This window comes from Phyllostomus hastatus, unplaced genomic scaffold (assembly GCF_019186645.2).
Source record: "Phyllostomus hastatus isolate PE091 unplaced genomic scaffold, TTU_PhHast_1.1 phas_scaffold_501, whole genome shotgun sequence".
Lineage (NCBI taxonomy): Eukaryota > Metazoa > Chordata > Mammalia > Chiroptera > Phyllostomidae > Phyllostomus > Phyllostomus hastatus.
The window spans coordinates 29,736,251-29,760,400 of NW_025334033.1; the positions used below are offsets into that span (position 1 = coordinate 29,736,251).

Below are 24,150 nucleotides of genomic sequence, written 5' to 3' on the forward strand. Positions count from 1 at the left end.
TAACCTATGGATACAAAAGACTTGTACTCAGAAAGTTATGAGACACTGAGGAAGGATACAGAAGAAGACACAAATAAATAGAAACATATCAGGTCTGTCCAGGAAAAATCCAACAATTGTTAATATAACGAGAACGGTTTGTGTGACATCGATGTAACCTGGCAGCCAAGGAGAGTGGACTGGAATGAGCATGTGTGAACAATGACTTCACTGCACTGGTCAGTGCGGGCACACCATTGAGTGAGCACGTGTACTGTGTGGCCATCACATTCAAACTGACTGAGCGAGAAAAGCAATGAATCTGCACCAGATTTTGCATTAAGCTTGAACATTCCTCCATGGAAACTACTGAGATGATTCAGAAGACCACAGCTATGGGCAACTGGTGGTTGGCAGCTTCATCATGACAACACACCCGCCCTTGCATCGTGTCTCATGTAGAGTTTTTTTGGTGAAACATCAGATCACCCAGGTGACTCAGTGCTCCCCACCAAATATAGCCCAGATTTGCCACCCTGTGACTTCTGGCTTTTCTCAAAACTAAAATCACCTTTGAAAGGGAAGAGATTCCAGACCGTCAATGAGACTCAGGAAAATACAATAGGGCACCTGATGGCAATTGAGAGAAATGCGTGAGGTCCCAGCATGCCTACTTTGAAGGAGACTAGTAGGGTGTCATTGTTCTATATACAATGTTTCTCATATCTTGTATCTTCTTCAATAAATGTTTCTATTTTTCATATTACATGGATACTTTCTGGACAGACCTTACATACCATGTTCATGGATAGGAAGAATTAACATTAAAATATCCATGTTACCCAAAGCATGCTACAGATTCAATGTAATTCCTATCAAGATACCAATGGAATATTTCACAGAACTAGAATAAATATTCCAAAAATTTACATGGAACCACAAAAGACTCTAAGTAGCCTCAGCAATCTTGATAAAGAACAATAAAGTTGAAGGAATCATGCTACCTGATACCAAACTATACAATAAGGCCACTGTAATCAAAAGAGCATGGTACTGAGGTAAAAACGGACACACAGATCAATGGAACAGCATAGAGAGCCCAGAAGTAAACCCACACTTGAATGGTCAATTAATATTTGACAAAATAGGCAAACACATAAAATAGGGTAAAGATAGTCTATTCAATAAATGGTATTGGAAAAATGGGACAAATACATGCAAAAAAAAATGAAACTAGACCACCTTCTTACACCATACACAAGAAGCTCAAAATGGATTAAAGACTTAAATGTTAGAGTCAAAACAAAAATGCTATGAGAAAACATAGGCAGTAAAATCCCAGACATTTCTCTTAGCAATATTTTTTCTGACATATCACCTTGGGCAAAGAAAACAAAAGAAAAAATAAACAAATGGAAGTACATCAAACTAAAAAGTTTTTATGCACCAAAGGAAACCATCAATGAAATGAAAAGACAACCCACTGAATAGGAGAACATATTCACCAATAATACATGTGATAAGGGGTTAATATCCAAATTTACAAAGAACTTATAAAACTCAACACCCAAAACAAAACAATCCAATTAAAAAATGGGCAAAGAACCTAAATAAACACTTCTTCAAAGAGGACATGCAGATAGCCAACAAACATGTGAAAAATTCTCAACATCACTAATCATCAGAGAAATGCAAATTAAAACCACGAGATAAGGCCTCACACGTGTCAGAATGGCCATCATCAATAAATCAACAAACAAGCGTTAGTGAAGATGTACAGAAAAGGGAACCCCCATGAGCTATTGATGGGAATGCAGATTGGTGCAGCCACTGTAGAAAACAGTGTGGAGTTACCTCCAAAAATTCAAAATGGAACTGCTTTATCACCCAACCATTCCACTTCTGGGAATGTATCCAAAGAAACCCAAAACACTAATTTGAAAGAATATATGCACCCCTATGTTCATTGCAGCATTATTTACAACAGCCAAGAATTGGAAGCAGCCCGAGTGCCCATCAGTAGATGAGTGGATAAAAAAGCTGTGGTACATTTACACAATGGAGTACTACTTAGCCATAAAAAAAAAGAAGAAGAAGAAGGAAATCTTACTTTTGTGACAACATGGATGGACCCGGAGAGTATTAAGCTAAGTGAATAAAGTCAGTCAGAGAAAGACAAATACCCTATGATTTTATTTGTATGTGGAATCTAATAAACAAAAGAAACAAAATAAAAACAGAGTCATAGATACAGAGAACAGGCTGACAGCTGTCAGGGGGGAGGGGTTGGGAGGCTGAGTGAAAAGGGTGAAGGGATTAAGCAAAGAAAAAAAACTCACAGACACAGACCACAGTATCGTGATCACCAGAGGGAAAGCGGGTATGGGGAGGTGGCGGGGGGGCGGCGGGGCGATAAATGGTGATGGAAGGAGACTTGACTTGGCGCAGTGAACACACAATACAATAGACAGATGATGATTATAGAATTGTACCCCTGAAATCTACATAATTTTATTAACCAATATCATCCCAATAAATTCAATTAAAAAGTAAAAAGTAATAATAATAATATTAAGTTAGAATGCCAAAGTAAATAGTAAAAAAAAATGTAGATTGCTGAGACAAAGCCCAGAACTTGCAGCCTGTGAGCTACTCTAAAGACTGAATACCAAACTGTCAACTAGACAGACCCAGGGATGGTTCCAGCTCCTTGACCTTGGGCCTGACTGTTTCACTTGCCCAGCCAGGCTCCCCAGCCACGACACCAAGCCCTAAAAGTACAAGGATCCCAGCAGGGGCCCTCGGCAGACATGGCGGTGAAGGGAAGAAGACCCTGCAGCCTGCCCCGTCTTTGGGGAACCAAGTCTCGTTCCAGTCTCCGTATCCACCGCCTTCCTCTGCCACTGCACCATAAATCTCCCGTTTATTAATCCTTTACATGAAGCAGTCGGCGCAGGGTCCTGATTTACTCCCTGTTCATAAAATGCTGAGAAATTAAAAGTAGAAATTACCCAAAAGGACACTGAGCTTCCACTGGAGAGCCCAGAGCACTTCCTGGCCCTGAACCAGGCCCTCTCTGCCCCTCCCATGTTTGAAGCTCAGGATCTGGTGATGTCATTGCACTGTCCTCCCCCACAGCCCAGAAGCAAGGGGCTCTTCTGTGGGCTTACACACCTCTGACCCCCACTCAGCACAAAGCGGGGAAAGGAGGTGCCACTGTCTCCCTGAAAACCCATTTCAGGGCCTCCTACTTCCAGAAAATTTTCCTCTTCTTACATCCCTTTAGCTACTCACAGGGCTGGGGAGCAGGGGGTGGATCAAGTTGAGGACAAAAAGTTGGGAGCTGATTAAAGCAATTCAAATGCAAAAATACGTAACAAACCCAGAGCCAGGACCTAGAGGGAAAATGGATACTTGACATTAAATGACTTTACCCACCAGGGGCTCCATTGCTGAGGAGGGCACCACAACACCACTTCACCCCAACACCCTCCAGGTGCTCAGAACACTGCTGGTCTCCAAAATCCAGCAAAGCCCGGATCCACCTAATGAAACCCTGGACGGGTCTCACGGCTGCTGAGGTTCCCACATGTCACAGTCTACCCCCAAATTGGCTGCCCTGTCCCAGTTCCTCCCCTCAGGTCAGAAAGAGCCACCAGAGGCATCAGGGTGTCATATCAAGAGCAAGGACTATTCTTGTTTGGTATATCAACATCTATTTATTTTAACTATGTGCCAGGGACAGCACTGGGTACTGGGCCCCTCTTTGGCCAGGTCCCTACTCCTGATGTTCTCACTGTGTTTTTGAAGTTACAAGACTATAATCAGCAAGTGCAGAGAAGCAGAAGCACAGGTCACTCAGCTCAACGGAAGGGGCGGATTTCAAGGACAGCCTCCTGGGTGAGGTGGCATCTGGGCCGGATTATGAAGGATGTAAGAGTCAAGTAGACTAAGGAAATAGGGAAGGGCACTGCAGTCAGAAAACAGCATGAGCCAGCATGTGAGTCCTGGGGAAAGGGGACCAGAAGCAGGCTGGAGTTGCCACAGCATAAAGTACGGGGTAGCTGATGGAGAGAAGGTGGGGAGAGGCAGCTGGGCCTTGACTGCTATGCCAATGAGTTTTGACTTTCTCCCAAGGGCAATGGGGAAGTATTAAAGGGTTTCCAACAGGACGAGGACATGGTCCAGTTTGCACTTTAGAAGCAGCGCTCTGCCTGCCATGGGGAGTGTGGGCTGAGGAGGGATAAGAAGGGAGGAGGGCGGTATCACAGGTAAAAGAGGGAGAAGGTTCCAGGCAAGGCAGAGGGCTGCTGAGCAAGGAACAGTTCTTCGGTCCGGGAGCACGAGCTGTGTCTGCCCTGCATACGATTCAAGGCCATGAATGGGGTCTGGATGGGAAAGGAAGAGTGAGGAGCAGCCTGGGGGCTCCCCTGGGCATAGAAAGGGCTGCCCTGGAGAGAAAGAAAGTGACTCAAACCCCGATCTTTTGACCCATAAGGGGTCACTGTGAACTCCCATGCCTACTTGGCCAAAGTGGTTGTTTGCAGGCACCCTCCCTGTCACTCCCTGTCACCCCTGACCCCTCCTGCCTCCGCTCAGCCTCCAGCGCCCCTTCCCACCTGGATTTGGAAGGAAGTTCGCTCAACCACCACCCATTTCCCCCGCCTGAGAACACAGGTGCAGAGGGACCAAGCCAAGATGGGCAGCCCACCCCAAACCCAGGGAAAGACTAGACTGTTGTCCACACCATCTCATACTCAAATTTCACCTCAATCCTATTCTCAGGGCCCTCCATGTGCCGGGCATAGACCTCACTCTACCCAACACCTCCTTCCTTTGTGCACCAGTGACACTATGTGGGTTCCCCTGCTGTTGGGGGGCCTGTGTGCTGACCTCCATCATGCCCTGTCACACGGATTGTTGAGTCTGTTCAGTTCCAATGGACACGTGCCTCAAGGACAGAGACCATGTTTCCTTTGCTCCTCAGGCTGGTGCTACTCAAAGCCCAATGGAAGGAACCCCCGTGTGAGCTCTGCGATGAGTTTCCTTCTCTCAGTGCCCGCCGCCCAGAGAAGCTGTGTTTCCCGACAGCACGGGACCAACGCCTGTCTCCTTCCAAATCACTCCCTCCAGCTCCCTGCAGAAGAGGACAGCTAGCGACCAAAACAATACCCTCGAAAATGATGATCGCACCATTCCACCTCCAAATAAGGAAATTACCAAGCATGTTTTCGGTGCCTAATGTTTGCCATTATCTCTAATTCTCATCGTCCCCCTGAGTAGTGACTGTTTGCTACCGTTTTTCAGATTAAGAAATTGAGGTTCAGAGAAGGTAAGCCACTTGCTGGGTCACACAGTTCACAGCCCCAGCCTGAACCACCAAACTCTCCTGCAAAGTCCACCCCAGGCAAAAGAGGCCCCATTGTGACCTTGGGTTGTGTCAGCTCTCTGGCTTCAGTTTCCTCCTCTGGAGGCTGGGAGAGCAGGAGGACCTCCCTCCCAGGGCGGTTTGAGAGAACTGAATGGGACAGTCCACGCAGAAGAAGGCACGTGGTTTGCTCCAGCGCACAGCGCGGCTCAATGCTATCCGGAGGGCAGGCTGCCGCCCAGCGCTGCCGTGGAATCTACGCCCCTTCCTGGGGGTGGTGGCACACTCCTGAATGATAAGTGAACCAATAAACCAATCTATCTGTCTGGGTGGGTATAAATCATAGCAGGAAGCTTTTGGGGTTGGTGTCTTCTGTGGCATTAGAAGTATCATTAATTATGTATTAAGTGTTTGAAAGGAAAAGACATCAGTAGCCTATAGGATGTATTTGCATAGTAATAGAGGATTGATTAGATGCAATATCTATACTGAGGGCTACTGGGATTCAGGTCCCCGGGCTTCGCAGTGGTGGTAAATTACAGTCACAAAAATCTCTGCGACAGTAAATAATAGCGTCACAGTTGCTGAGGGGACTCTTAGTGCCTGCTGATGAGAGCTGGGCAGTCATCCAGCCAGGAGAGGAAATCAGGGCAGGGCCCCACGTCCCCACTGCTGGGGGTCTGGTTTCTGGGTAAGTGACTCCTCCCCTGCCCAGCCCTGAGCTTAGCCTGAAACCCCTGCCCACCTCAGTCTGCAGATGCTGCAGAGAAAGGCTTGAAGCTGCTTCCCAAAACCTGGGTTTTGCTAATGTCTCTTCTGCAATTCCCTCTGGGGGTCAGATGCCCAAGTCAAAGAAAATGTATGTGTTGCTTCTCCAACTACTGAAAGGTTGCATGTCCCTCTTAATGAGGAGATGGGGCAGGTTGGGGGAGAGCCACTCCCACTCCTGGTGAGACAAACGCTTCCGAAACCCCAGTAGTTTGGAGCCCAGGCACGCCCCCCAGAAACTCAGGGACAGGCTCCTGCCTGAGTGTCAGTGACAAGAGTAACAGACGGCATTCACAAGTGCTTTCTGTGTGCATTAACTCAACCCAGCTCTATGCAGTAGGTATTATCATAATCCCATTGTCGGGCAAGGAAACTGAGGCACCAAGAGACCTCCCCTAGATATCAGCATTGCTGACTCCCTCACCCGCCCTGGGCTGTTACTTAAATGTCACCCTTTTATTAAGATCTTCCCAGACCACTCTGTTTAAAACTGCAACCCCACCCCTATCTCGTCACTCCCTGACCACATTTCCTGCCTTTTTTCTAAACCAAATCACGTGTCACCTTCAAATATGCTCTGTCATCTACTAACTTGCTTTGTTTATAGTCTAGCTCTCTCCACAAGAGGGTAAGCTCCACAAGGGCAGACATTTCAATCTGTTTGTCTTATATCACCCACTGCTGTAGCTTCAACAGCTAGAACTGGTCTGATCCATAGCAGGTGCTCAATAAACAGGAGAAGAGGTTGAGTCACCTGCCCAAGCTCACCCAGCTTTTAAATGGCAGAGCCAGGGTTCAAACCCAGTCACTCCGGTCCCAGACCCAGTGCTCTGAATCAGCACCTGTCACCCAGGAAGGACATTCTCCTCTCTGAAGAAGACATAGGCAAGTGGTACAGAGGAATCCAAACTCACCACGGTTGAATGATCCTTCATGGGCAATGGTGACCTCTGAGCCTTTTCTGTTTCCCTGGCCTGAGCTGGGGATGCCAGGGCTTCTGAAAACAGGCCCTCTCTGAAGAGCCCCTGTGTTATGGGCTAAGTGTTTATGTCCTCCCCAAATCACATGTTGAAGCCCCAACTCCCAGGGTGATTCTGTCTGGAAGCAATTAAGGTTAAATGACGTTAGTCGTTAAGGATGAGGCCCTGATCTGATAGGATTATCAGTTTGTAAGAAAAGACACCAGAGAGCTCTCCCCCGAGCTCCAACCCCTGCCCCTTCACCAGGAGCACCTACGGAGGAAAGGCCAGTGAGCACACCGTGAGGAGGCAGCTGTCTGAAAGCCAGGCCGAGCCCTCATCGGAAACCAAATTGGCAACAACCTCATCCTTGGACTTCCAGCCTCCAAAACGATGAGGATACAAATTTCTGTAGGTTAAGCCACCCAGTCCACGGCATTGTGTTACGGAAGCCCTAGTGGACTAATATATTCTGTCATTGCTGAGTGCTGAGTGGGTCTCTCACCTGCTTGAGAATGCTGATGGTTCCCTACTGCCTACAGGGTGAGGACCAGACTCCAGCACCTGGTCCCAACTGTAGATTAATTAACTGACTAATTATGGCTGAATGAGACCCTATGTATGAGCCTTCCCAGACTCGCTTGTTCCCACCTGCCTCCCAGACTGTCAGCTTCTTTCTCTTTGGACAACCAGGCCACTGCTACTGCATGGTCTCATCTAACATGACCAGCTGGCTCAGCCTCCCCTGAGGTGCTGGCCGGGCTCTGGCACAACCTCCATTGCACCCACCACAGAAGTCATAGCAGCTCCAGTACCCAGGTTCTACCTGCTAGACCTATCGTGGCTGGTCTCACCACCTCGGGACTCAGCTGAGATGCCATGCCACATGGCAAAGGTTCAGCTTCTCCAGCGACTGCCCAGAGGGACCAAGTGCTATGAACCAGGAGTACAAGGGAGCTAACACCCATGGGGAAAACTTGGACCAATGAGAGACCAAGAGGCTGGCAGGTAAACTCCCTCCCTCAACCCTCAATGTTTGTTCTGAGTCACAGTGGCTGCCCTCAGTTTACCTACAGACGCCCTCATGACTGAGCAAACGCAGTGCTTCCCTCACATAGCTGTGGCAGCCCGGCACTTGCTTCGCCCCTTTCCTTGCCTCACTCCCCTTGTCCTCTCACTCTCCTCACCCTGAGACTGCACCCCCACCCTGAGTAAAGCACTAGCCCAAGTTTTGCCTCCAACTCTGTATTCTAAGAACCTCAAGTCTGCTCAGCTGTGGCTGGCCCTTGGTGCCCACCAGAGTCTTGCTCAGGGTAAAGACACACAAGACATGATGAATTACTTGACTTTGAAGAGGAAATGAGGGATTTCTGGCCAAGATGGAGGCATAGGTAGACACACTGCCTCCTCACACAACCAAAAGAAGGACAACAACAAATTAAAAAAAAAAAAAAAAAACTGCCAGAAAATCAAACTGTATGGAGGTCTCACAACCAATGAATTAAAGAAGAAACATTCGTTCAGACCAGTAGGAGGGGTGTAGATGAGCAGCTGGGCGGAGAGGACTCATAGCAAGGTGGCGGCTGGTGGGGCAGGTGGTCCCGCATTTGCATGCAGATAAACCGGGGACTGGGGAGCAAGACAGACCATGCAACCCAGGGTCCCAGCATGGGGAAACAAAGCCTCAAAACCTCTGATTGAAAAAACCTATGGGGGTTATGTCGTCAGGAGAAACTTCCAGCCTCACAGGAGAGTTCATTGGAGAGACCCACAGGGTCATAGAACATACACAAACCCACCCACCCGGGAATCAGCACCAGAAGGGCCCAATTTGCTTGTGGGTAGCAGGGGAAGTGACTGAAAGCCAGCAAAGAGCAGAGCAAGCAGCATTGTTCCCTCTCGAACCCCTGCCCCTTGGCAGCATCACAATGCAGTGACGTGGGTTGCCCCACCCTGGTGAACACCTAAGGCTCAGCCCCTTACTACATAACAGGCACACCGAGACAACAACAAAAAATGGCCCAAATGAAAGAACAGATCAAAGCTCAAGAAAAAATACAACTAAGCGATGAATACAACCCAACCTATCAGATGCAGAGTTCAAAACACTGGTAATCAGGATGCTCACAGAATTGGTTGTATATGGTCACAAAGTAGAGGAAAACATGAAGGCTATGAACAATGAAATAAAGGAAAATGTACAGGGAACCAGCAGTTATGGGAAGGCAACCAGGACTCAAATCAATGGTTTGGAAAAGAAGGAAGAAAGAAACATTCAATCAGAACAGAATGAAGAAAAAAGAATTGAAAAAAAAAATGAGGAGAGGCTGAGGAACTTCCAGGACAACTTTAAATGTTTCAACATCCAAATCATAGGGGTGCCAGAAAAAGAAGAGGAAGAGCAGCAATTTGAAAACTTATTTGAAAACATATTGAAGGAGAACTTCCCCAATCTGGCAAAGGAAATATACTTCCAGGAAATCCAGAAAACTGAGTCCCAAAGAAGTTGGACCCAAGGAAGCACACACCAAGCACATCATAATTACATTACCCAAGATTAAAGATTAGGAGAGAATCTTAAAAGCAGCAAGAGAAAAGGAGACAGTTACCTACAAAGGAGTTCCCATTAGACTGTTAGCTGATTTCTCAAAAGAAACCTTGCAGACAAGAAGGGGCTGGAAAGATGTCCAACTCATGAAACTCATGAAAGTTTCAAACTCATGAAAGGCAAAGACATACATCCAAGATTACTCTGTCTAGCAAAGCTATCATTTAGAATGGAAGGGCAGATAAAGTGCTTCCCAGATAAGGTCAAGTTAAAGGAGTTCATCATCACCCAGCCCTTATTATATGAAATGTTAACAGGACTTATCTAAGAAAAAGAAGATCAAAAATATAACAGTGAGATGACAACAAACTCACAACTATTAACAACCGAACCTAAAAAAAAAAAAAAAAAGACAAAAAAACTAAGACAACTGGAACAGGAACAGAACCACAGAAATGGAGACCACATGGGTGGTTAGCAGCAGGGGAGTAGGAGGGGGATAGAGGGGGACAAGGTACAGGGAATAAGTAGCATAAATGGTAGGTAGAAAATAGACAGGAGGAGGTTAAGAATAGTATAGGAAATATAGAAGCCGAGGAACTTACATGTGTGACTCATGGACATGAACTAAAGGGGGGAATGCAGATGGGAGGGGGTGTGCAGGGCAGAGGGGAATAAAGAGGGGGGGAATGAGACAACTGTAATAGCATAATCAATACAATATATTCTAAAAAAAGAACAGGAAATGAGATACTGCTGACCCTTTGATGAGGGGAGAGTGGGGGCCTGAATCCTTGGAGACCCAGACAAGGACACTCCTGCCACCCGCACTGCAAATGCTTCCAGCCATGGGAAGACAACCCACGTTCTCTGGGGACCTGCCTTTCTGCAAGGCACTCAAGGGATCGGCCCTGTTGCCAGTCCAAGGAGTGTCGGATGAACAATTTGTGCTAGGGTATAAAGACATGCCGTGGAACTTCTGTTTTCTAATGGAGCCACGGGACTGGCTATGCCAACACTTACTGAGCCTTTGCCATGTTTCAGGCACTAAGCCAAGCCTTTTCCTTACATTGTACATTTAATCCCCACAATGCCCTGTGTACTATTATTAGTGTTGAGTACTCTTATTATTACCTCTTTTACAGATGAGAAAATGGGTGCTCAGATAGGTTAGGTAACTTGCCAGAAAGCAAGGAGCCAGGACCCGAACCCCATCTAAAGAGGGAATGTTGAGCGCAGTGATGATGGCCCACAGGGAAGCTATTTGGGCATACAGCCCTCCTTTTGGGTTGGCATTTTCTGTGGCACTAGAAATGTAATTGATTATGTACTAGGTATTTGAAAGGAAAAGACATCCTGTGCTTCTTTGTTTCCTGTAAGGACAGCCCTGGCCTCAAGGTCCCTACCCAGCCAGGGACAGGTACAGAGGTGCTGAAACACCCAAGGTGGGCCTTCCTTTTCATCCCCTGGGGTAACTCAGTGGGGGCTAGGGAAGCAAGCCACAGGGCACAAGTTGGACTACACTTATCCCTGGCTATGGCATGGCAGAGTTGACTCTGGTCGGGAGCAAAACCAACGGAATAAGGAAATCTGCCCTCAACTGCTTCACCCAGGATCCAAAGGCCTCCACCCATGGAACTACTCAACAGAGGAGAAAACTGGCTTCTGGGGGCTTGCATCCTCTCCTAGCCCCCCAATTCTTGGAGGAAGTTCTGGGCCAGAAAGAATAAAACAAAATGCAGCAATTTTTGATATAATGATCTTCAACAGAGCAACTACATTTTACCTTGAAAACTGCAGAACTGAAAGCAGAGTCTATATAGACAATGAAAATGATTATGCATGTGATATGCAAACGCAAATGCAAATGGGCCGGGGCCTCAGCCCAGCATGCCTCTAGGGAAGTAGAGGTACATGGACAGATAGCAATTAGGGCTCCAGGAGCCTGGAGTCAGGGACTGGGTGAGTGTTCTGGGTGGGAGCACCTCAGCGAGGACCCCAGGTCCAGGGCTCTGTGCACACCTCCCTACCCGTGGAGCATTCTGGTCACATCAGTCCTTCACTATATACACATGCATGTACATGCTCACACACAAATGTTGCCACATGGACATGCACATTAAAGCACACACTCACAGAAACACACACTAACACTTATGCTGTCATGGAAACAGAGACACACAACCACTCACAAATACAAAACTACCATTTCAACACAAAGACAGACTCACATACCTACCTATACCACCACTCAAAAACAGACACATGGATGAGAGCGGACACATACAAACGCACAGAGAAACACACCAACACAGACAACAAAAGAGACCCACATGGAGACGCACAGACACTACACACACATCCAAATCAACCCAGTGAAGGCAGTCAGATGAGCCTTATCTGGAAAAGAAAGAAATCTGGACCTACTGAAGACAGACTTCGTGCCAGGCATGGTGCAGGAACTTTCAATCCTCACTTAAACTTCACAAACCAACACTGAGAAGTGGAATGATTACCTCAATATCGACTGACAAAAATAAGGAGGCTCAGAGGGGAACTGCCCAGACTTACCCAGGAAGCAACAGGAAAGAAAGAACCTCAGCTTCATATGAAACTGACGCTGCAACATTCCCCTCACCCAGCGGAGCCTTCCCGGTATGTAGCAGGACACAGAAATTACTGCCAATTACTTTTCCACCTCCTGGTCCCCCCCAGCCAGTTGTTAACCCCATCTGGCTTCCTCAGAGACACTCACACTCCTCTCTCCTGCCTTTTCATCACATCGGCTGGGATGTGCTCTACAATGCAACCTCACGTTAATTCTGGCCTGTGTATAATGTAGTTTGGAAATCTACTGGGGAAGGAAGAAAATAATTTGTTTAAACCCAAATGGGATACAAGGCTGGATTCTCAGTCACCGCCTGTCTCTGAGTGAAGGTTCACACTAGAAGGACGACTCTTTCCCCGCAAAGTATACAAATTTAAATGACACCCTGCCCATCCCTTCACCCACACACACACATAGAAATGTACTCAGCACAAAGAATGAATAAGGTAGTCACAGGGATGTAAAGTACAGTGTAGGGAATGTAGTCAATAATACTGTAATAACTCTATATGGTGTCAGATGGGTGCTAGACTTATCAGGAGGATCACTTCATAAATTATATAAATGTCTAATCACTACATTATACACCTGAAACTAATATAATATTGTATGTCATATAATTGAAAAATAAATTTTAAAAAAGAATTAATAAGATTTCTTGCTTCCTGTCATTAAGTCACCATGTCACCCTGGGGCAAGTCACCCCCTGTTCCAGGGTCCCAGTTTCCTCCTTTGCCTGTGAGTGGTAAGACGAGTTAGTTCCCAAGGCCCCTTCCCTCTCCCACCTTCCATCTCCCTGACAGCACAAGAGCCTGGGGGCTCACAGTTGCCCTGCAGTGTCCCGAGGAACTGTCTCCTGGCCTTGGGGACTCATTGCTAATGTTGGGATCTGAAGAGGATCTAAGGCCTGGTCCTCGCCCAGGAAGGTCAAGGTCAGCCACAGCCCCAGAGTCAGGACTCAGCCACCACTTGCCAGCCTCTGGCCTGCTGACCTGAGACACTATGTCCCCCTGGTAACCTTGAGAGGTTCCAAGGGGAAGTAAGCTGGGAACAGGGGAACCTTAAAATATAATAAGGCCGTGAATCTCGAAGCTGGTTGGAGGAGTTGCAAAATGCTACATTGTTGGTTTTGAGTATATTTTAGGGCCTCAGACTCTCTTTCCAAATTAATATTCATGGAGACTGGCATGCCGTTTATTTGCATGTGTAGATTATTGCTCATCCGCTGCAGGATAAAAAAAGTTTTAGGGTGTTTTTATTTATTGTATTTATTTTAAGCTTAGATGATAAACCAGGCAGGTCAGGCAGGGGAAGGGCAACTTCCAAGGGCAGGAATGGGTTTTATATAATTTTTACAGTGAGGAAACGTGGGTCCTAGATACATAGGAGGAAGTCACCCCTACCCTGACCCACAGAATCAATTCCGGGACAGCCCTTCCGAGGTCATCCCACTGAATCCCCACATCAGGAAGCCTCGCCACCTCACTTCACCCCACACAAGCTTCTGGAAAACCAAGCCCACCACTGTCACTGAAGGTCACTGTCGAGGGGCATACACCAGGTATGAAGTGTTACTCTGGGCCAGTCACTGAGCCCGTTTCTGAGGATAATAACTTGCTTTGCAAAGTTGTTGTAAAATACACACTAGAGAGTTATGGAGGTAGCCCTGGCCTGTGTGGCTCAGTGGATTGAGCGCCAGCCTGAGAACCAAAGGGTTGCTGATTCGATTCCCAGTCAGGCCACATGCCTGGGTTGCAAGCCAGGTCCCCGGTAGAGGGCTTGAGAGAGGCAACCACACACTGATGTTTCTCTCCCTCTCTTTCTCCCTCCCTTTGCCTCTCTCTAAAAATAAATAAATAAAAATCTTTAAAAAGAGAGAGACAGTTATGGAGATGGATAGAAGTGATAGTCACACCACATTAATAAGTGTATTTAATACCCCTTTACCCTCTTCTACCTCCTCCCACTTCCCCCTTTCCTTCTGGTAATCACCATACTGCTATCTGTGTCCATGAGTTTATTCATTTATTTAGCTTGTGTTTTCATTTCAGTGACTCAACAGTGACAGTCTCAAGGCCCAGCTTTGTTTGCGGGGGTCTGCTTCTGCACTAGAATTTAATAGAGCTCCTTTAATTGTTGTGGGCTAATGAGGAAAAAGCGACCACTTAATGCACAAATGCTTTTGTGTCAAGTCCCAGCTGAATGACCCCTCCATAGGTTGTGGGAACAAAGTGGAGAAAAGTCATTCCTGTTGAGAAAGGTGGTGGGAGAGTTGAGTCACCACAGGGCGTATGGTGGAGGAAGCAGCCAAAACGCTTTATGCAGCCAAAACCACAATTACATCTCAAGGAGTGATTTAGTCTTAGTGGAACAATAGCATCTATCACGTTAAATTAGTATTGTTAATCTAAGTGTCATTGACTTTGCATTTTAATTTATAAATTTGTGTGGGATTTAAGGTTGCGTAAGAGTTATAAGCATAAGCATAAGGCTTATGCCTAGTTTTGTGTTTGTGTAAATTTAAATACAGGGTGGGTCAAAAATAGGTTTATGGTTGTGAGTACATGTAACACAGAGTTTATCCTTGTATTATTTATTAATTATTATATTATTTTCCATATGAACAATTATAAACCTACTTTTGCCCACCCCGTATTATTGTATTCATAACTCAAGATAATTTGGGAGACCTATGGGAAGGTTTTCCCCCTTTCGAAATGGACCATCTCTACAGTCTCAAGTTTTACAAACATTTACCTAAAAATGAGTGCAAAGGCCAACCTGGGGAATAACTAGAATCCCTAAAAATCTGACTTACTGTTTATTTTCTTTTACAGTGGATGGGAAGAGGGGAGGTTTAGCTGAGAAGAAATTGCAATAGAATAGGCAAAGGTTAAGTAACTTGCCCAAGGTCATTCACAGGTTAACCTCCCCACCCAGGATTCCTGCCTTAAATAGCAGAAGGGTCTCTGGAAACTTGGATGACTTCCTTCCACCTTTGCTCCTGAAACACCTTATTCCTCCCTGACTGAGAAATAAAAGCCAATTTAAAAAAATGGCTTCCTCCACATCCCAGCTCCTCTCCTTTCCCACCAGAGCCGAAGTTGCATACGAGTCCTGGGGAACGGCCGATTCCTCCTCCCAGCTCCAGGCAGAGGCCCCCAGAGGCTCCTGGCTCTACGTGCTCTGGGAATGGCCAGAATAAAAGAGTTTCTGTCCATGGTGCAGGGACCACAGGCATAGTGTAAAGAAGGCTCCAGCCATGGATCTCTGCAGAGCCCACCTCTTTCCCAGCTCTGACGCTAGTACCACTGATGGGGAGACACTGAGTCCAGCTCTGTGCAGGGTCCTGGGGAGGAAGAATAAACCAGTTTCAAGAAACAGGTCATTAGATAGGTGAGACTTAACACAGGCCAGGCCGAGCCTACAGGAAGGGACACTAGTCCACAAGTCATCAAGGGCTTAGTGGTGCAGTGGAAAAGAGAGCGCTGTAGGGATTCAGAAGAGACGTAAACCAATGAGGGATGGCAGAGGTGGCAGCCCCCTAGAGGGTGGGGGACCAGAGCTGAGCTGCAAGGTCGATTGGCACCTCTGAGTGAAAGGAGGTGGCTGTTTCAGCCAGCAGCCACAGCTGTGAGAAGGGTGACTCTACCTGAGACAGCAAAGAGGCTGAAGATGAAGAGCCCTCACCTCCCACCAAGCTTTCCTCTTCTCCACTGCTGCCTTCTTCCTGATCCTCAGACTTGGCAGGTGAGTTCTCCCCTCAGGGCCTTTGCACTTACTGTTCCCTCTGCTGGGTGCTCTCTGCCCCCAGATACCCACCTGGCACCCTTCCTCTCAGTTTCTGCTCAGACGCCTCCATCAGAGAAGCCTTCCCTGTGTAAACTAGTGTGAAACCAGCAGCATCCCAACTGCATACATACCCCCTTACCGTGCTGTTTTTCTTCCTTATAACCTCACAAAGTATATTCTGTGCTGTTTGGGGGTGTTTGTTTGTTTGTTTGTGTGTTTGTTTGTTTTTACCATCTGTCTCTCATCATTTCAATGCAAGTTCCATGAAGCTAAGGACTTGTCATATTGAGTGTGTGGCCCATGTTCAGTATTTATAGAACAAGTGAATAAATGAATGAATGAAGGGAGGAAAAACACCACAGAGGATGGAAGCGTGCCGTTCATAGCTTCTAGAGCTGATGGACAGACCACCTTCCTGTTGATGAGTCAGCAGCATCTTCCTTCCACAGCAGAGACACCTGAGACACAGAACCGGCGGTGGCAGGGTGAGGGCAGATGAGTATGGAGGGTCAGATGGGGGAGAGGGAAGGGCAGAGGAGTTCAGGAAACTTGCCTCAGACCCAGCTTGATTCCACTGGCAGAATGTTTTATTCTCTAAAAGGAATCTCTGGCCCAGGCCTGAGGGTAATGGGAAACACAGTCAAGGTAAAAAGGCGAGTGATCCATAGGAGCCTCGACCTCACAGGAGAGGGAGGTCCTCGGGAAAGCCTTCCAGTGACTGTCAGGATTTGAAAAGCTCCCAAACGCACTGTCAGGACAAAAGGAGATCTGATGCTGCTCGGAGAGAGGAACAGGAGGAGGCAGGGAGACACGGCCAATGGGAATAAACAGACTGGAGAACAGGGTACCCACAGGGTCGGGAGAACCTCGAGATGTATGAAACAGAACACAGAGTAAAGAACTTGACCTTGCCCCTCACTCTGCCTCCTGCTGGCTGAGTGAGTTGGCAAGCCACTTAACCTCTCTCAGCCTCCACTTCCTTATCTGTAAAATGACGACAATAATCCTGACCTCACAGGGTGATTCCAAGGCTGAGTTAAAACAGTTCCTAAAAAATCACCTAAAATAGTGCCCAGCATAGAGCAAGCATTCATCAAATTTAGTTCTTTCTACAATATGAGGTTAAAGGAAGAAAGGTGAAGATTAACTGACTTTTCAGGTAAATCATTTTACTTTCCCTTATTCCTGTGATGTATTAATTCAATAAATACTCATCAAAGGGCCATGTGCTTGCTGGCCACAGTGCTGGGTTCAAAGGAAGATCCACCCCATCTCATATCCGACTTCTGTGGTCTTACATCCAATTGGGAAGACAGAGAACATTCCAAGAAAACACCGAACAATGACACCAGCAACACATTATTAAGCACTGGATTTGTGGTGTAGGCAATAATTGCTACAGAAGTTCGGGGAAGAAAAGATCGATGCTTCAAGGTCTCTGTGGGCTCCAGTGGTCAGGGAAGGTCTAATGAGGATGCAGCTCTAACACTGGCCTTGAAAGAAAGAGTGGTTTGGGTTACACACAGAGAAGGGCAGAACTTGACGCAGAATCGGCAGTGGTGGTGAGTCCCAGCAGGTGAGGATGGGAAGACAGAGTTGTGGAGGCTTTCCATGTCCATTTGAGGAGTTTGGGCTTCATCCAGTGAGTAGTATGGAAGAGACTGTAAGGTAATGAGTGGATAAAAATGATGTTTACAGGTGACTTGAAGGAGAGAGATAGGAGGTTGGAAAATGACACCCCAAGCAATAGAATGTGTCTGCAGCCGTGGATTCCAGCCGGGCTCGCTGCCACCCTGCACTAGCAATTACAGACTACGCTGTTCGCAGAGCCCCTCAGACTGCGCGGGAAGACATGCATCCCCACGACTCCTGTGCACTGCCCTGAGGATGGGAGATCAGAGCAAGAGGCTAGACAAAGCAGATGTCTCATGTCAGAAAGCAAGGCTTATATTCAAGAAACATAATGAAGACCCAAAAAAGGTGGTGCTTGAAGACTGGAAACAGAGGAAGGGGACAGGCGTCAAAAGCAGTGCTAAGGTTTCAAGCCCAGCATCTGGGAGGATGGTGCCGCCAATAACAAAAATGAAGAATCCAGAAGGGCAGATGGCTTAAGAGATGGGAAGATGTTAGATTTCATTTTAGACATATGGATTTTATAATGGCAGCCAGACATCCAAATAATAATAAAATAATAATATCTGATAGGCAACTAAAATGCAGTATGAGAGGTGGAACCTAATGGATCATCCAGAAGTGGAAACATAAATCTAAAACTAGCAAGGAAGCCACTGTGACCTGCCTCCCAGCACCACAGCTGGTCATATTAGGACTGACTGCCAAAGTCACTGTGATTATAGAGATGAAGTCTCATCTTGGCCTAATGGTCCCATTCACCACGGACAGAAGAAAAGCAAGAGGAAGCAAGTTGGGCAGAAGGAGGTCAGAATCCATCCGTACCTAAATATTGGTGTTCCAGTATGCCCATGAACCACTTCCTCCAGGAAGCCTTCCCTAACTACTGTGCTTCTCACTGATGTCACATTCTTACCCTAGTTGGTCTGCAAGTCATAATTATTTACTCTCTGGTTCTGTTCTCTGATTACTTGGCAGTCTACATGGTCTAGGCCTCAATAAATTATAATTCTTGGGTGTCAGAGATCAAATCTTCAAATAATCTTCTACTTCTCTTATACCAATCAAGTGTAATTATTGGGCTAATTCAGATTCATCTGTCCAACAAAGTTGCATTAAACTGAGGCATAAAGAAGTGAAATACTTTCCCCAGAGTCACAGGACTAAAAAGGAGTAGAGAGAATTCAAACCCAGGTCTTAAACTCCATAGCAAGCACTGTTGGCTGCTTCTTTCTCCCTTCCAAAAGCTTTCTAATGTTGTTCTGTCTGAGGTAAAACACACATGAAGATTATTTGAGGCCAGTTTCAATGGTCTCCTTCCCTTGCCTGTGACTGTTTAATGCACGGACATGCGATTCCCAATTCCAGCCAATGAGAAAAGGTACAGCCTGCGAGTCTTCTGGGAAAAGTTCCGTTCCTGACTTTCTGCCTCTCCACGTCACTGTAAGGGTGCAACACCTAGCAGGACTGCAGCCACCTTGTGACCTTGAGAACAAGGAAAGATGAAAAATTCTACATCTTCCATGATGCTGTTAAATTAGTGAAAGAACCAAGCTTGGGGCAGGTGTAGCCCAGACCTCTTGTTATAGGAGATACTAATTTCCTTATTGTTTCAGCCAGGCAAGTTCACGTTTTCTGCTCCTGGCACCCTGACTGGTACTGACTCCAGTCAAGGGCTCTTATCACTATAGATACCAGAGCCAAGCATTATGGGAGACATATAATAGGGAAAAGCCCTGGTCCCTGTCCTCACTGTGCCTATTCCAAGATTAGACATTCAATAACTATTCAATCTATATTTGATTAACTGACTCTCCCCCTGCTCACCAGTTACAGGGGACATCTCTCTGAAGGCACCTCTCTTCCCTTTACTAAGCCTCACCGAGTTTCAGCCTAATATTCTGACTGTAGTCTCAGCATCACGGGCCAGGTCCTTCCCCATCGCCTCCCCCCACTTCTGAGGATCAAGCGAAAAGCAAGGTGCTTGCGCTTGGCCCAGAGAGACCATCATCGAAACTCCGCATTCCTAAATATTTGTTCTTTGAAATGTCTTTCTCAATTAGATCTCATCCAAATGTTTGAGAGTCAGGCTGAATTCCAACTTCCTGCTCCAGAACAGACATGTTGAGCCTGCATAATTACTGCAGCCAGCTTTATTTGCTATAAAAACATGGATTTTTTTGCTCCTTCTCAACTGTAAAATAATCAATAAATAGAATCCAGATGAAAAATGCTAGCATTTAGGAGAACAACTCTTTTATGGTTCTTTTCTTTTGGGTCTAATTAACACATTGGGAATAAAGTGTGCTGTTATATTCACCCAACCAGCTAAGTTGGAACACAAACTCTCCTTTCCTCCTGCTGAGATACAGCTGAAAGTCAGAAATATTGGTGAAACAGACAGGGCTTCAAACCAAGGTGACACGTTCAACAAACAGATCTGTAAACCTGTGATGTGGATGGACTTTCTCCAACCTCTTTCTGTTCACAATGGCTGTTCAATTTCCTTCTCTCTCTGCTAAGAACACATTGCATAGTTACTGTCAAATGAAACACTGATAGTCCCCTTAGCAGGAGAAGCAATCTCTCTGACTTTCTTTATTTTAAATGAAGAAGACATGCCTTTTTGGACAATGACCACCCAGGCCATGCAAGTTTCATGAGGGGCTCTTGGGGTGGATGGCACCTTTTCAATTAGAACGCTGCCATAATAAACCCCCACAGAGCCATGGGGCATGGAGCCTACATCCAACACAGGACACCTATTTATTCCCTAATTATATTGCAATATATTCTCTCTGTGTGTGCTGATGAAGATAAAATATTCTTTTAATTCTATGGCCTCCTGGGGATGAGGGGGAGGGGATTATACACAGGCAAGTTCTGGGAGTTTCTGGAGCAAAATCACAGCCTTTGTTCCAGGCTCCCCCATTGCATAAATCTCAAGAAAATAACTCACTTTTCCTTGTTCCACCACAGTGGTTCTTTAACTGTAGTCCCTAGACCAAGAGTATCGCATCACCTGGGGACTTATTAAGATGTGCAAATTACTGGGCCCACTTTAGACCCACTGAATCAGAAACCTTGAGGGTGGATCCCAGTAATCTGTGTTTTAACAAGCCTTCTACACTAAAGTCTGAGAGCTACTGGTCTATAGAACAGACAGAAAAGAACATCATTTTAAGAGGAATAAGAGATCAGGGATACTCAGACTCTATAGGAGCTGGGCTCCACTTTCTGCATAGCTGTCCCAATCTGCAGAGTCGGGGCTCCGTTTACCCATCTGTACAATGGGACTACAGAATTAGCCAATAGCTGTGGGTGCTGGAATTTAAAAGGCACATGGTTACCTGGCACCAGTCTCTATGGATACCTAGCAAGACCACAGTTGCTAACACTCCCCAGCTCCCTCCTGCCATGCCCCGTCTGGTGGTGACTGCAGGAGCTCTGCAGAGCAGCTCTCCGCTGCCATATCTGAGTCCATCAATGCAGCTGCCTCTGGGTTACCCTTGGCAACCAGGAGCTGGGGTCATGGAAGCCCACAGAATCTCCAAATCTCTGAATCTCATCGCCAACAACTTCAAATCTTTTCAACTCAGAGCTTTGAACTACTAGAGGGCAAGCTTAGGATTCTCTGTGTTATATGGTTCCACTTCATCACTTCTTCGAATATTCTTTGTGAATTTGCTTCCACTCTGCAACTAGACTTGAAGCCTGTGGAGGACTGAAGCCTAAGGGAATGTCAGCATCATGAGGCACGGGACTCTGCCTGTCCAGTTCCCTGCCACGTCCCAAGGCCACTGCCTGGCACAAAGTAGGAGCTCAAGAATTATTTGTTACCTAATATTCCTATTGTAGTAAGTGCCCTGGCCATAGCACGTCCAACAGTAGGTCCAAAACACTCAAGTATTTAAATTCTAAAAGGTATGGTTGGGAAGCGGCAAAGAAACTACAGTTGGCCCTTAAACAACACAGGTTTGAACTGTGTGGGTCCACTTACACTCAGATTTTTTTCAATCAGTGTACAGTCTGCCTGCCGTATCCACAAGTTTGGCATCCACGGATTCAACCAACTTCAGGCAGAAAACAGCATTTTCTATCCGAGGTTGGGAATCTGCAGATGCAGAGGGATAACTACACACACTGTTCTATGCCTTTTTATATAAGGGACTTGAGCTTCCACAGATTTAGGAACAACTGATGTTTGGGGGAGTCCAAAGTTATAGGCAGATTTTTGATCGGAAGGTGGCATTCCTAATTGCTGCCCCTTCCCCAATTGTTCAAGGGTCAACTGTATTTGAAACTCTGGAAAGAGGAGAAAGGGGAAAAGGAGAAACAAAGCCTGAATATTTCCCAGCAGTCAGCCACGACCCTTGGCCCATGGAATGCTGCTTCCCAACCAGTGGCTCACCCTCCATGTGGAACTAGCAGACCTCTGGGACCAGGTTTTGAGCTTGAGTTCAGAGGAGCTGGGTCTTCTAGCTGCCCTCGGGCGTCTTGCTCACAGGCCCTGAGCCTGCTGTCCTTTGACCATCAACTTAGTTTGTTGGTCACAACTTAATTTGTGAGCTTTCCTGCCTCTCTCTTAGTGCACAAGCCTCCTACTCCGAATCACTCCTCCCCCAACTGGAAATCGGCCCAGGCTTACTTCCAAGCCCTCCCTTCTCCAGGGACTATCCCTAATCCTGCCCCCTCCAAAATCAATTTCACCTGAGAAGCCTATCCTGGCTTCCTTAGTGACAAAACAATGGCGGCTCTTTCCCTGTGGACTGCACTTTGGGGGGTGGGTGGCAGTCTAAAGACTCCCTTTACCCCCAGATTTAAGTTCCAGCAGAGGTTAGGTGCGCAACAAACTGTCACCTAAGTGATTTATCCGGGGAGATGACGACACAGGACCTAATGAGAATCGGAGACCAGTCTTCTTCTGTCTGTAACCTTACACACTCCCAGTTTCCAAGGACTTGATGTGGCCTGACTAGGAGCACCTGTCCTGTGCTAAGAATGTGGTGAGGGCAGGTAGAGTATTAGAAAAAGACCTGAACTAGGAATCAGGAGACCTGCCTGGTTTCCAGATCCCTCCCCCACTTAACTAATTCTAAAGGAGTCCTCCCACTTCTCTGGGCCTCGGTTTGCTGATCTGTGAGATGGGAGGAAGGGGTGGAGACTGCAGTGTCGGACCTTGAATTTCTAGCGGCTTAAACAATACGTGAGCAACTGTGAGACCTGGTGCATGTCGTGCACCAGGGAAAACCCACCGAACGAGCTGAGGATGGAGTGCTCCCGGGTGGTCAGTTCAGGGTCCTGGGGGGCGGAGGACAACCTGCGGGGAAGGACAGCTGACGGACCTTCCCCGCAAAGCCCTCAGCTTTCGCCCCAGGAAACCTGCTCGAAACCTTTCAACAGGATCTGTTCAATAGCACTCCTACAAAGAGGGATGCGAGGCCGGGGCCCCGCTGGCTCCGAGGAAGCCGCACCGGGCAGCGGATCCGGCCTCCCGAACTCCGGGAGCGAGAGGACCCGCGCCCCCGTCAGGCTCCGACAGCCCAGGACAGCCTCCGCACACAGCCACCCGGTGCCGGCATTTAACCCCTATTTTCCAGGCAGAGCGCGGGAGGAACGCTGATGCCCGGGCACGAATCCCCTTGCCAGAGCGAGCTGAGATGACCGGGAGCCCAAACCATCCAAAGCCTTCCTCCAGCCGGCCGTGACCGCGCTCTCTGCGTTCCCTCGGGGACAGTGGGAGATACTGAAGCCGAGCCACTTTGAAATATTTTTCTAGAGAACATGACCACGCGGGAAGCAGTCAGACTAGCCTAGCAGTGCGGGCTAGCGGGGACAGATCCCGAGAAGGAACCGAGAGGAACAGGAAGGAACCGGGAGTCCAGGTCTGGAAGAAACCTGCCAGGGCTCAGGAGCCCCGGGAACTGTCAAAGCGAGGCTGCGCGCTCCCCGGTTCTGCACCGGTGAAGGCTTCGCTCCACTCACGGACCTTGACGCCCGCAAGGAACGATCTTGCATATTTTAAGTCGTACTTTTTTCTAACAAATTAAGAAAAGAAACCAAGTCTAGGAGGAAGGCGGTTGCGCTCCGCGGCTCCAAGGGGCTGCAAGTGCCACCCATCCCCCCTCCCTCCAATGCTACGGCACTCGGAGGTGCTAGAAGTTGGGAACTTCCGGGCCGCGCTGCAGGCGCGCACTGGGAGCGACTTGCTCCTCTGAACTTGGGGAGCAGGGGTCGAAGACGAAGGCACGAGGGACGTCCGGGATGTCAACTCAAAAGGACGTTCTGGACTTCCCTGAAAAGAGTCGGGGCGATGGGAAGAGAACGAAATGAAAGGGGTATATATTCCATTTAGCGCCTCCAACAAGCAAAAGCGCGTTTGGCACCGGCTTGGGCTGGGCGGCTGCGCGGCGCAACACTGGCTGAGCCCCGAAGGCTCTAAGCCCGGACTCAGCCGGGGAGGGCGCCGGTAGCACTGCGCTCAGCGGGCGCGTCC

General features: G+C 47.4%; 1 protein-coding gene across 3 annotated transcripts in view; it reads right to left on the reverse strand.

The window, feature by feature from the left end:
- The window catches only part of MEGF11 (multiple EGF like domains 11), a 353,113-nt gene that overhangs the window by 328,483 nt on the left and 480 nt on the right, over nucleotides 1–24,150 (reverse strand). The window lies entirely within an intron of this gene.